General features: G+C 40.2%; 1 non-coding gene across 1 annotated transcript; it reads left to right on the top strand.

The window, feature by feature from the left end:
• Positions 1-4,996: 4,996 nt before the first annotated feature.
• On the top strand, positions 4,997-5,104 carry LOC130983491 (small nucleolar RNA R71). The gene has a single exon (XR_009087476.1). It is a non-coding gene; the product is annotated as a small nucleolar RNA R71 (small nucleolar RNA).
• The last annotated feature ends 9,416 nt before the right edge of the window (positions 5,105-14,520 follow it).

Raw genomic sequence — 14,520 nt, 5'->3', positions numbered from 1 at the left:
CAAATTTTTGAACCAATCACATTAATTGTTAGCTAATTTTCGAAAATTACATATAAAGATAAGAAAAAGATTTTGAAAATATTTTGAAAAATAATTTTTGAAATTTTCGAAAATAAATAAAAAATTTTGAAAAAGATATAATTTTGAAAAAGATTTTGAAAATATAAGATTTTTAAAATTGAAATTTTGACTTGACTTGTAAGAAACAACTAATTTTAAAAATCTTTTGACCAAGTCAACCCAAAATTTCGAAATTGTGGAGGGAAATAAGGAAAAGATATTTTTGATTTTTGAATTTTTAAGGAAAAACACAAAAATGACCCAAAACATGGAAATTTTGGATCAAGACACAAGATGCATGCAAGAATGCTATGAATGTCAAGATGAACACCAAGAACACTTTGAAGATCATGATGAACATCAAGAACATATTTTTGAAAAATTTTGATGCAAAGAAAACATGCAAGACACCAAACTTAGAAATTTTTAATGTATGAAAAATATGAATGCAAAAATGCACATGAAAAACAAGAAAAGACACAAAACAAGAAATCATCAAGATCAAACAAGAAGACTTGTCAAGAACAACTTGAAGATCATGAAGAACACTATGAATGCATGGGATTTTCGAAAAATGCAAGAAAAATTTTTTTAAAAGCATGCAATTGACACCAAACTTAAAATTTAACACAAGACTCAAACAAGAAACACAAAATATTTTTTTGATTTTCTAATTTTTTTGGATTTTTATTAATTATTTTCGAAAATAAAGTTTTGAAAAACGAAAAATAAAAGAAAAATTTTTGAAAAAGATTTTTGAAAAGAAAATTACCTAATCTGAGCAACAAGATGAACCGTCAGTTGTCCATACTCGAACAATCCCCGGCAACGGCGCCAAAAACTTGGTGGACGAAATTGTGATTCAAATTCTTGTATCATTTGTGATCAATGTTCTAATTATGGCTCTGGTGGAATTCACAACTCCGTTCAACTAACCAGCAAGTGTACTGGGTCGTCCAAGTAATAACCTTACGTGAGTAAGGGTCGAATCCACAGAGATTGTTGGTATGAAGCAAGCTATGGTCATCTTGTAAATCTCAGTTAGAGAGATTAAAGGGGAATTGTGATTATTGGAATAATAAATAAAAAGGAATAATAAAAGGGATAGAAATACTTATGCAGATTCATTGGTAGGAATTTCAGATAAGCGGAATGGAGGTGCTGTAGAGCTCTAGGACGCCTGCTCTCCTATTCCTTCTACCCAATCCTTCTTACTCCTCTCCATGGCAAGCTTTGTATAGGGGTTCACTATCAGCTGTGGCTACTTTCATTCCTCTCGGGGAAATAACCTGTACGGCTGTCACTCGCACAGCTAACCAGTCTGGAGGCATCACCCATGGTTGATAGCTACATCCCATCCTCGCAGTGAAAGCTATGCACGCACTCTGTCACAGTACGGCCAATCACCGGTTGGTTCCCGCTCCTACTGGAATAGAATCCCTCTTTTGCGTTTGTCACTAACGCCCAGCAGGTTAAAGTTTGAAGCCCGTCACAGTCATTCATGAACGGAATCCTACTCGGAATACCACAGATAAGGTTAGACTTTCCGGATTCCCAGGATCCTACTCGGAACACCACAGACAAGGTTGGACTTTCCGGATCCAGATAAATGCCGCCATCCATCTAACTTATACCACGAAGATTCTGTTGGGGAATCTAAGAGATATATATTCAAGCCTTGTTACACGCAGAACGGAAGTGGTTGTCAATCACGCGCGTTCATAAGTGAGAATGATGATGAGAGTTATTAGCTCATCACATTCATCATGTTCTTGAGTACGAATGAATATCTTGGAATAAGAATAAGATAGAGAATTGAATAAAAGAAAATAGAACTTCATTAATCTTTGAGGTACAGCAGAGCTCCACACCCTTAATCTATGGTGTGCAGAAACTCCACCGTTGAAAATACATAAGCAAGAGGTTCAGGCATGGCCGAATGGCCAGCCCCCTAAACGTGATCAATGATCTCCTAAGATGAAGAATAAAATAAAACTGAGATCAAAAGATGATTGATACATTAGTAAATCATCCTATTTATAATAAACTAGCTCCTAGGGTTTACATGAGTAAGTAATTGATGCATAAATCCACTTCTGGGGCCCACTTGGTGTATGCTTGGGCTGAGCTTGATCTATCCACGAGCTGAGGCTTCTCTTGGAGTTGAATTTCGAGTTATGATGTGCTTTGGGCGTTCAACTCCGGATTATGACGTTTTTCTGGCGTTTAACTCCAGAAAGGAGCGTGTACTTGGCGTTCAACGCCAGTTTGCGTCGTCATTCTTCGAATAAAGTATGGACTATTATATATTGCTGGAAAGCCCTGGATGTCTACTTTCCAACGCCGTTGAGAGCGCGCCAATTGGAGTTCTGTAGCTCCAGAAAATCCATTTCGAGTGCAGGGAGGTCAGAATCCAACAGCATCAGCAGTCCTTTTGTCAACCTTTTTCAGAGTTTTGCTCAAATCCCTCAATTTCAGTCAGAATTTACCTGAAATCACAGAAAAACACACAAACTCATAGTAAAGTCCAGAAATGTGAATTTAACATAAAAACTAATGAAAACATCCCTAAAAGTAGCTTAAACTTACTAAAAACTATATAAAAACAATGCCAAAAAGCGTATAAATTATCCGCTCATCAGTGGGGTTTATGAAGGATGGATGTGAGTGGTGAAGAGAATAGTGGGATTTGATAGGTGAGGGATTTTTGGGGAAGAGGTGTTGAGGTGATTGGTGAATGGGTGAAGAAGAGAGAGGGTGGTGGGGTAGGTGGGGATCCTGTGGGGTCCACAGATCTTGAGATGTCAAGAAAAATTCATCCCTACACCAAGTGGCGAGCAAAAATGCTCTTCATGCCAATTCTGGCGCTAAACGCCGGGCTGGTGCCCATTTCTGGCGTTTAACGCCAACTTCTTGCCCTTTCCTGGCATTTAACGCCAGTCTGGTGCCCCTTTCTGGCATTAAACACCCAGAATGGTGCCAGACTGGGCGTTAAACGCCCATTTGCTGGCCTTGCTGGCGTTTAAACGCCAGCAAGGTTTTCCTCCAGGGTGTGCTGTTTTTCTTTCTATTTTTCATTCGGTTTTTGCCTTTTCAATTGATTTTGTGACTTCCCATGATCATTAACCTACATAAAACATAAAATAACAAAGGAAAATAGATTAAATATAACATTGGGTTGCCTCCCAACAAGCGCTTCTTTAATGTCAGTAGCTTGATAGTGGGCTCTCGCTGAACCTCACAGATGCTCAGAGCAATGTTGGAACCTCCCAACACCAAACTTAGAGTTTGAATGTGGGGGTTCAACACCAAACTTAGAAGTTGGTTGTGGCCTCCCAACACCAAACTTAGAGTTTGACTGTGGGGGCTCTATTTGACTCTGTTTTGAGAGAAGTTCTTCATGCTTCCTCTCCATTGTTACAGAGGGATATCCTTGAGCCTTAAACACAAAGGATTCTTCATTCACTTGAATGATCAGTTCACCTCTGTCAACATCAATTACAGCCGTTGCTGTGGCTAGGAAGGGTCTGCCAAGGATGATGGATTCATCCATGTACTTCCCAGTCTCTAGGACTATGAAATCAGCAGGGATGTAATGGTCTTCAATCTTTACCAGAACATCCTCTACAAGTCCATAAGATTGTTTTCTTGAATTGTCTGCCATCTCTAGTGAGATTCTTGCAGCTTGTACCTCAAGGATCCCTAGCTTCTCCATTACAGAGAGAGGCATGAGGTTTATACTTGACCCTAAGTCACACAGAGCCTTCTTAAAGGTCATGGTGCCTATGGTACAAGGTATTGAGAACTTTCCAGGGTTCTGTCTCTTTTGAGGTAATTTCTGCCTAGACAAGTCATCCAGTTCTTTGGTGAGCAAAGGAGGTTCGTTCTCCCAAGTCTCATTACTAAATAACTTGTCATTTAGCTTCATGATTGCTCCAAGGTACTTAGCAACTTGCTCTTCAGTGACATCTTCATCCTCTTCAGAGGAAGAATACTCATCAGAGCTCATGAATGGCAGAAGTAAATCCAATAGAATCTCTATGGTCTCAGTGTGAGCCTCAGATTCCCATGGTTCCTCATTAGGGAACTCATTGGAGGCCAGTGGGCGTCCATTGAGGTCTTCCTCAGTGGCGTTCACTGCCTCTTCCTCCTCTCCAAATTCGGCCATGTGGGTCATGTTAATGGCCTTGCATTCTCCTTTTGGATTCTCTTCTGTATTGCTTGGAAGAGTACTAGGAGGGAGTTCAGTAATTTTCTTGCTCAGCTGTCCCACTTGTGCCTCCAAGTTTCTAATGGAGGACCTTGTTTCAGTCATGAAACTTTGAGTGGTTTTGATTAGATCAGAGACCATGGTTGCTAAGTCAGAGTGGCTTTGCTTAGAATTCTCTGTCTGTTGCTGAGAAGATGATGGAAAAGGCTTGCCATTGCTAAACCTGTTTCTTCCACCATTATTGTTGTTGAAACCTTGTTGAGGTCTCTGTTGATCCTTCCATGAGAGATTTGGATGATTTCTCCATGAAGGATTATAGGTGTTTTCATAGGGTTCTCCCATGTAATTCACCTCTTCCATTGAAGGGTTCTCAGGATCATAAGCTTCTTCTTCAGATGAAACGTCCTTAGTACTGCCTGGTGCAGCTTGCATTCCAGACAGACCTTGAGAAATCATATTGACTTGCTGAGTCAATATTTTGTTTTGAGCCAATATGGCATTAAGAGTATCAATCTTAAGAACTCCTTTCTTTTGATTCGTCCCATTGTTCACAGGATTCCTTTCAGAAGTGTACATGAATTGGTTATTTGCAACTATTTCAATGAGTTCTTGAGCTTCTGCAGGCGTCTTTTTCAGATGAAGAAATCCTCCAGCAGAGCTGTCCAGTGACATTTTGGACAGTTCAGACAGACCATCATAGAAGATACCTATGATGCTCCAGTCAGAAAGCATATCAGAGGGACACTTTCTGATCAATTGTTTGTATCTTTCCCAAGCTTCATAGAGGGATTCACCTTCCTTCTGTCTGAAGGTTTGGACTTCCACTCTAAGCTTACTCAATTTTTGAGGTGGAAAGAACTTTGCCAAGAAGGCATTGACTAGCTTTTCCCAAGAGTTCAGGCTTTCTTTAGGTTTTGAGTCCAACCATATTCTAGCTCTGTCTCTTACAGCAAAAGGGAATAGCATAAGTCTGTAGACCTCAGGGTCAACCCCATTGGTCTTGACAGTGTCACAGATTTGCAAGAACTCAGCTAAAAACTGATGAGGATCTTCCAATAGAAGTCCATGGAACTTGCAATTCTGTTGCATTAGAGAAACTAATTGAGGCTTAAGCTCAAAGTTGTTTGCTCCAATGGCAGGGATAGAGATGCTTCTCCCATAGAAGTCGGGAGTAGGTGCAGTAAAGTCACCCAGCACCTTCCTTGCATTGTTGGCATTGTTGTTATTTTCGGCTGCCATGGGTTCTTCTTCTTTGAAGATATCTGTTAGGTTCTCTACAGAGAGTTGTGCCTTAGCTTCTCTTAGCTTTTGCTTCAAGGTCCTTTCAGGTTCAGGGTCAGCCTCAACAAGAATGCTTTTGTCTTTGCTCCTGCTCATATGAAAGAGAAGAAAACAAGAAAATATGGAATCCTCTATGTCACAGTATAGAGATTCCTTGAGGTGTCAGAGGAAAAGAAAAATAGAAGGAAGAGGTAGAAAATTCGAACTTATCAAGGAAGATGGAGTTCGAATTGTGCATTGAGGAGGAGTGTTAGTCCATAAATAGAAGGATGTGAGAAGAGGGGAAGAAATTTTCGAAAATTAGAGTGAATTAATTAGAAAAAAGTAATTGATTTTCGAAAACTAAGATTGGAAAAAAATTAAGTGATTTTTGAAAAAGATTTTGAAATTAGAAATAAAAAAGATATGATTGAAAATTATTTTGAAAAAGATGTGATTAAGAAGATATGATTGAAAAGTTATGGTTTTAAAAAGATGTGATTGAGAAGATATGATTTGAAAAACAATTTAAAAAGATTTGATTTTGAAAATTAATGACTTGGCTAACAAGAAATTTAAAAGATATGATTCAGACATTAAACCTTTCTCAACAGAAAAGGCAACATACTTGAACTGTTGAATCAAATCATTAATTGTTAGCAAGTATTTTTGAAAATGGAAAGAAATTGATTTTGAAAATATATGATTGAAAAGATATGATTTTGAAAAATTTTGAAAACTTGAAAAAAAAATTTGCATTAAAAACAAAATCTTCCCTCTTGTGCCATCCTGGCGTTAAACGCCCAGAATGGTATCCATTCTGGCGTTTAAAGCCCAAAACACTATCCTTTTGGGCATTAAACGCCCAACCAGGCACCCTGGCTGGCGTTTAAACGCCAGTTTTCCTTCTTCACTGGGCGTTTTGAATGCCCAGCTTTTTCTGTATAATTCCTCTGCTGTATGTTCTGAATCTTCAATTCTCTGTATTATTGACTTGAAAAGACATAAATTAAAATTTTTTTTTGGATTTTTAATGATGAGAAATAATCAAAATGCAACTAAAATCAAATAACAATGCATGCAAGACACCAAACTTAGAAGTTTGTACACTATTGGCACTAACAAATTGAGAATGCACATGAGAAACAACAAAACACTCAAGACAAGAGAATTTAAAGATCAGAGCAAGGAAATCATCAAGAACATCTTGAAGATCACTTAAGACACATGAATGAATGCAAGAAGAACAGAAACATGCAATTGACACCAAACTTAACATAAGACACTAGACTCAATAAGAAACATGAAATATTTTTGGTTTTTATGATTTTGTAAATTTTTTTGGATTTTTTTTCGAAAATTAAGTGGAAAAGAAAATAAAGATATCAAAATTCTTAACGAGAATTCCAGGAATCATGCAATGTTAGTCTAAAGCTTCAGTCTAAAGAAATTAGACATGTCTAGCCAAGCTTCAGCAGGACATTTCATTCAAGAGCTAAATTGATGAGAATCAATCAGCTTTGGTGATGATAAGAACATCACCTTGAAACACTAGAATTCATTCTTAAGAACTCTAAAGAAAAATGCCTAATCTAAGCAACAAGATAAACCGTCAGTTGTCCAAACTCAACAATCCCCGGCAACGGCGCCAAAAACTTGGTGCACGAAATTGTGATCATCAATGGCGCCATCAACATGGTACGCTCAATTGCAATCTCAACTCTTTATCACAACTTCGCACAACTAACCAGCAAGTGCACTAGGTCGTCCAAGTAATAAACCTTACGCGAGTAAGGGTCGATCCCACGGAGATTGTTGGTATGAAGCAAGCTATGGTCACCTTGTAAATCTCAGTCAGGCAGATTCAAATGGTCATGAATGATATATGAATAAAGCATAAAGATAGAGATACTTATGTAATTCATTGGTGAGAATTTCAGATAAGCGTATGAAGATGCTTTGTCCCTTCCGTCTCTCTGCTTTTCTACTGTCTTCATCCAATCCTTCTTACTCCTTTCCATGGCAAGCTGTATGTTGGGCATCACCGTTGTCAGTGGATACAGTCCCGTCCTCTCAGTGAAAATGTTCAACGCGCTCTGTCACAGAACGGCTAATCATCTGTCGGTTCTCAATCAGGTTGGAATAGAATCCATTGATTCTTTTGCATCTGTCACTAACGCCGAGCCTTCAGGAGTTTGAAGCTTGTCATAGTCATTCAATCCTTAAATCCTACTCAGAATACCACAGACAAGGTTTAGACCTTCCGGATTCTCTTGAATGTCGCCATCAATTCTAGCTTATACCACGAAGATTCTGATTAAGGGATCCAAGAGATATCCACTCAATCTAAGGTAGAACGGAGGTCGTTGTCAGGCACATGTTCATAGCTGAGAATGATGATGAGTGTCACGGATCATCACATTCATCAAGTTGAAGAACAAGTGATATCTTAGAACAAGAATAAGCTGAATTGAATAGAAGAACAATAGTAATTACATTAATACTCGAGGTACAGCAGAGCTCCACACCTTAATCTATGGTGTGTAGAAACTCTACCGTTGAAAATACATAAGAACAAGGTCTAGGCATGGCCGTGAGGCCAGCCCCCAAAACGTGATCAAAAGGATTCAAAGATCTAAAGATGATCCAAGATCCAAAGATGATCCTAAGATCAAAAGTGATCAAAAGATCTAAAAATGATCAAAAGATGTCAAATACAATAGCAAAAGGTCCTATTTGTAGAGAACTAGTAGCCTAGGGTTTACAGAAATGAGTAAATGACATAAAAATCCACTTCCGGGCCCACTTGGTGTGTGCTTGGGCTGAGCATTGAAGCTTTCATGTGTAGAGACCTTTCTTGGAGTTAAACGCTAGCTTTTGTGCCAGTTTGGGCGTTTAACTCCCATTCTTGTGCCAGTTCCGGCGTTTAACGCCGGGCAGTTTTGAGCTGATTTGGAACGCTGGTTTGGGCCATCAAATCTCGGGCAAAGTATAGACTATTATGCATTGCTGGAAAGCCCAGGATGTCTACTTTCCAACGCAGTCAAGAGCGCGCCAATTGGGTTTCTGTAGCTTCAGAAAATCCACTTCGAGTGCAGGGAGGTCAGAATCCAACAGCATCTGCAGTCCTTTTCAGCCTCAAAATCAGATTTTTGCTCAGGTCCCTCAATTTCAGCCAGAAAATACCTGAAATCACAAAAAAACACACAAACTCATAGTAAAGTCCAGAAAAGTGAATTTTAACTAAAAACTAATACAAATATAATAAAAACTAACTAAAATAAACTAAAAACATACTAAAAACAATGCCAAAAAGCGTATAAATTATCCGCTCATCATTAAAGCGATTCTATACGCCACTAGTCCAATTCTCTTCAAGATTTCAAATGGCCTAATGTAACGGGGATTTAACTTCTTAGTTTTGATGGACCTCCCTATTTCGGTGGTCGGAGTAATCTTCAGGAAGACATGTTCTCCTTCCTCAAACTCTAAAGACTTTTGCCTTTGGTCAACATAGCTCTTCTGGTGGCTTTGAGCCAAAAGCATTCGACTACGGATTTTCTTTATTTGCTCAGTGATTTCACTTATCATTTCAGGCCCTAACATGATCTTTTCTCTTGCTTCATACCAATATAATGGAGATTGACATTTCCTTCCGTATAAAGCTTCGTACGGAGCCATTCCAATGCTTGCATGATAATTGTTATTGTAGGCAAACTCTACTAAAGGCATATATCGATCCCAGTTTACCGGCTAGTCCAAAACACAAGCTCTTAATATATCTTCCAAGGTCTGAATTGTTCTATCTGATTGGACATCCGTCTGAGGATGATATGCAGTACTTAGGCTTAATTGAGTGCCAAAAGGTTGCTGAAAAGCTCCCCAAAACCGAGAGGTGAAGCAAGGATCCCTGTCGGATACAATGGTGGAAGGTACGCCATGTAACCTCATAATCTTCTTAATGTATAGCCGTGCTAACTCTTCCATAGTGCAACTTATCCAAATAGGAAGGAAGTGGGCCGACTTGGTCAGTCGATCCACAACTACCCAAATGGCATCACAACCCATCTGAGTCCTCGGTAAACCCAACACAAAATCTATGGCAATGATTTCCTATTTCCATTGTGGAATTTCCAAAGGTTGAAGGGTTCCTGAGGGTCTCTGGTGTTCAATTTTAACTTTCTGGCAAGTTAGGCACTTAGAAACGTGCAATGCCACATCATTTTTCATTTCTGGTCACCAGAACATTATTTTTAGATCTTGATACATCTTGGCACTTTCCGAATGGATTGAGAACCCGCTCTTATGAGCTTCCTCCAATATGCTCTGTTGCAAATCCCCGACATCTGGCACAATGATTTGATCCTTGAACTTCCACAATCCATCCTTATCTTCTGACACTCTCCACTGTTTCTCTTTCTCAATTGCCGACAAAATCTTATACAATTCTTGAACATTCTGATGAGCCTTTAATAGTTTAGCCTTGAATTCGCTTGAAATTTGTAACTGACTTAGGCATAAAGTCCCGAACTCTTATCTAATCCCCAATTTCAACCCTTAGAATGCTTTCAGCAATTCTTCCTCTCTTAGTATCATCCAAGCAGCACATAGAGATTTCTTACTTAAGGCATCTGCCACCACATTCGCCTTTCTTGAATGGTAGTTCAACTCGAAGTCATAATCCTTTAGAAGTTCCATCCACCTCCTCGGACGCATATTCAACTCTTTTTGTTCAAAGAGGTTCTTTAAGCTCTTATGGTCCGCGAAAACATGAAACTTGACACCATAAAGATAATGCCTCCAAATCCTCAAAGCAAAAACCACGGCAGCAAGCTCCAAATCGTGAGTTGGGTAGTTTCTTTCATGCGGCCTTAACTGACGTGAGGCATAGGCTACAACTTTATGATGCTGCATCAACACGCATCCTAAACCCTTCAGTGATGCATCACAGTATACTTTGAATGGTTCTCTTGGTTCAGGCAACACCAACACCGGTGCAATAGTCAATCTCTGCTTTAATGCCAGGAAACTCTCCTCGCATTCAAGAGTCCACACAAAAGGAACATCCTTCCTAGTTAGAATGGTCAAAGGCAAAGTGAGTTGTCAAAACCCTTTAATGAACCTCCGATAATAACCTGCCAAACCTAAGAAACTCCTAATCTCTATCACTGAAGTTGGTCGCTCCCAATTCATCACTGCCTCAACCTTAGCAGGATCCACTGCTATTCCTTACTTACTCACCACGTGACCAAGAAATTTTACTTCAGACTTCCAGAACTCACACTTGGATAGGTTGGCATACAACTTCCTATCCTTCAGGATTTGCAGAACTATTTACAAGTGCTCTGCATGCTCATCCTCTATCTTAGAGTAGATAAGGATGTCATCGATAAACATAACAACAAACTTATCCAGATATGGATGGAAAATCCTGTTCATGTAATCCATGAATATTGCTGGAGCATTAGTCAGTCTGAAGGACATCACTGTGTATTCACAGTGACCATAGCACGTTCTGAAGGCAGTTTTAGGAATATCCTCATCTTTGACCCTTATCTGATGGTATCCAGATTGTCGATCAATCTTAGAGAACATACCTGCTCCCTATAACTGGTCTATCAGGTCGTCAATCCTTGGCAACGGGTATTTATTCTTCATAGTAATCTTTTTCAGCTGCCGATAGTCAATGCATAAGCGCATAATCCCATCTTTCTTCCTCACCAGTAACAGTGGCACGCCCCACGGAGAAACACTCGGTAAGATAAAGTTCTTACCCAACAGATCTTCTAGCTGAGACTTCAATTTGTCCATTTCTAGAGGTGACATCCTATAAGGAGCACTCGAGATTGGTCCGGCCCCAGTCACCAACTCAATAGCAAACTCAACTTCTCAGTTAGGTGGAAATTCATGAATATCATCAAAAAATACCTCAGGAAACTCACACACAACCAGAATTTGCTCCAAGCTTTGATCATCACCCAAAATACCTGTAGCTAACAACAATATTCCCTGTCATTCAGCTCCAGAACAGTTCACTATCACGGAATTCAAGTAGTAGTTATTTACCACAACCGGCTTTTCTATGTCTTCTGGCATAAAACACACTATTTTTGCAGAACAATCAAGTAGGACATGATTCTTGGATAACCAGTCCAATCCCATAATGAGATCAAGACCAGTCCTCGGTAAACAAATTAGGTTATACACGAAGTCACGCTGTTGTATTCGGAAGGAAACTTGGGGGCACCTTAACCTAGTCACCACAGCCTCATGAGTAGCATTATACACCTTTAAATCATACCCCAGGACTACTATTTTCAATCCAAACTCATCAGCCTTCTCAAATGGAATAAATAAATGTGTAGCTCTAGAATCAAATAATGCATTCAAAGTTTTACTGGCCATCTCACAATTACCTATAATCAGTGTCTTTGACACCTCAATGCGTACTGAAGAAATAATGTATACTCTCCCCGGCTATTGTACTCTGCTAGACTCATACCTCTTCTTCTTTGGGCAACTATTAGCCAAGTGTCCAGGCTGTCTACAGGAGTAACATACTCCAGTCCCAAAACCTGCATGGTCCTGAATGGTACTTCCCGCATCTGTGACAATTCAAATCCTGCTGTAGCTGCTTCCCATGAGTTCTTCCCTGATTAGCATTGGCATTTGGCCTCCTGAAGTTACCTTGCCCCTGATTATTCTGAGGGACAAAGCCACCACGCTTGAATTGTCTGCCTCTAGGTTCAAAGTTCCTTCCCGAAGTCCTCTAGAAAGGCATCCTCATACTTCCCTTTTCTGCTGCAGCCTTTCTATCACACTCCTCAGTCACCCTACTCTTATTCACAAGTTCTGAGAACACCCGAATCTCCATAGGTGCTGCAAAGCTTTGAATGTCACTCCGAAGACCTCCTTCATACTTAATGCATTTTCACTCAGCAAAGTCCTCAGAAGCTCCCTGACAAATGCATGAAAAATAGCAGAGTTCCTCAAATCTGCTAGTATACTCAGTAATGGTCATCTGGTCCTATTTCAGCTGAAGAAGTTCAAGTTCCTTGGCATTTCTAACTGAGCTGGGAAAGTATTTCTTATAGAATTCTTCTCGGAAAAACTCCCAAGAGATCACAACTCCATCAGGCTGCAGAATGTGCCTCATACCTGCCACCAATGCTGAGCTTCACCTTACATCTGGTAGGTTCCAAACTCAACCCACAGTTCATTAGGAACCTGCTGAGCCTGTAGTGCTCGCTCAATGGCTTGTATCCAGTTATCCGCATTAGTAGGGTTTGAGGTTCCTCTGAAGGCCAGAGGATGAACCTTCAGGAAGGAGAAAATCGTCATAGGACCATTATCACCGTTGTTGCCATTGTTACCATTATTTATTTGGTTTCAGAGGGCTTCGACTGTCACTTGCATCATTGCGGCCATATTCCCCAAGGTAGCCATGAAGTCTACATGGTTAGGATTATTCCCTGACGCTTCAGGCATAACATTTCCTATTCTGCCTCTACCTCACCCGCGTCCGCATCCGCGAGTCGGCATCTGGTCCTTATACACACCAAACAAGTGATATCAAGTTGGTCAGTCTCAATATCGCAAGTCCTAAATGCATGCTCATGAACGTTTATGCTACATATATCAGTTAGATATCCTACTAGCACAAGGACACATACACAAAGAATGCACAGAAGCACAATCAGTCCGTCCTCTGGCTCTATAGGAACAAACTGCCCTGATACCATAATGTAACACCCTACTACTCAGAGTTTTACGCTTAAGTCGTAGAACAGAGGTAGTGTGGTGTTACGGCCCTCTAATCATATAATATATACATATAATAGTGAAAAGAGATAATATACTAGGAGCCTTTAAAAACAGGTAAAAAAATTATCACAAAATAAAAGCGCAATGCTCAGGGAATCGAATTACTTGGGTGCTACGAGACCTAGAAATTAAAGATAGGAATAAGCAAAAAAGTAAAGAAAGCCAAGAATATAATATAACTAGCTCCCGACTCAGCCTACGAAGTCAAGGCTAGCCGGAGAATATATATACATACATATACATGTGACCCAAAATATTCAAAATACAAAATAAGACCTATTCATACCCTGGGTCGAGTTACCCGACCCGGGATGATTGGCGATAAAAGTGACCGACCTCCTTAGGTCCGACTAGCCGACCTCTTCTCAAAGAGCTCGGCCAAATCGACAGGAGAGCCCAGTAAAGGGCCCAAACAGAGGAACACGACCCAAATCCTAGGGCAACCCAAGCCTATAGAGATAAAGGCGGTTCCATTGAAGATACGTTGACCTCAACTCAAAGATAAAGATAAGATAAGATAACTTATCTTATCCAAAAGGTCACATCTCATCATTATAAATACGCTGGAGCACCCAGGTATAACTCATACTCTGATTCTACATAAAACCTGCTTAATACCCTTGCTAACTTAAGCATCGGAGTCCCTTGCAGGTACCCCCACCCTTCGGTGATAGAAGATCAGCAGCACCATCAGTCCAACAAGTCAGACGTACTAGCTCCGGCTGTCATCCACCTGCCAGACACACCAGCTACGACCAGTACGGAAGATCTCGTCCGAGATCGACCTCCAGTTTCAGGTAACCCTCGGAACATTGGCGCCGTTGCCGGGGACCTGGAAGTCATCCCATTACCATGGCGGACGACCATGACAATGACTACGATTCAGGTCTGGAAGATAGAACACCGCACAAGAACACGGACGTCACGCTGCAAGATACCCCAGAAACCAACAAGGACAAAGACTCACCAAATTCGGGGGCAATAGAAGCGCTCCTAGATCGCCTAAAACAACTTGAAAAGGAAACCCAACAACAATGAAAAATCGGAAAAGATCTACAAAGAGAGGTGCGGCGACGTCGAGAATTGGAAGAAAAACTACAGCAATTGGAAGCCGATCTTAAATTAAAAGCCCCTCGGGCCAATCTCGAAGAAAATTCACGCAAAGA

This window comes from Arachis stenosperma, chromosome 5 (genome assembly GCF_014773155.1).
Source record: "Arachis stenosperma cultivar V10309 chromosome 5, arast.V10309.gnm1.PFL2, whole genome shotgun sequence".
Lineage (NCBI taxonomy): Eukaryota > Viridiplantae > Streptophyta > Magnoliopsida > Fabales > Fabaceae > Arachis > Arachis stenosperma.
The sequence above is the reverse complement of the archived record's forward strand: the minus strand, read 5'-3'. Positions and strand labels throughout refer to the sequence as shown.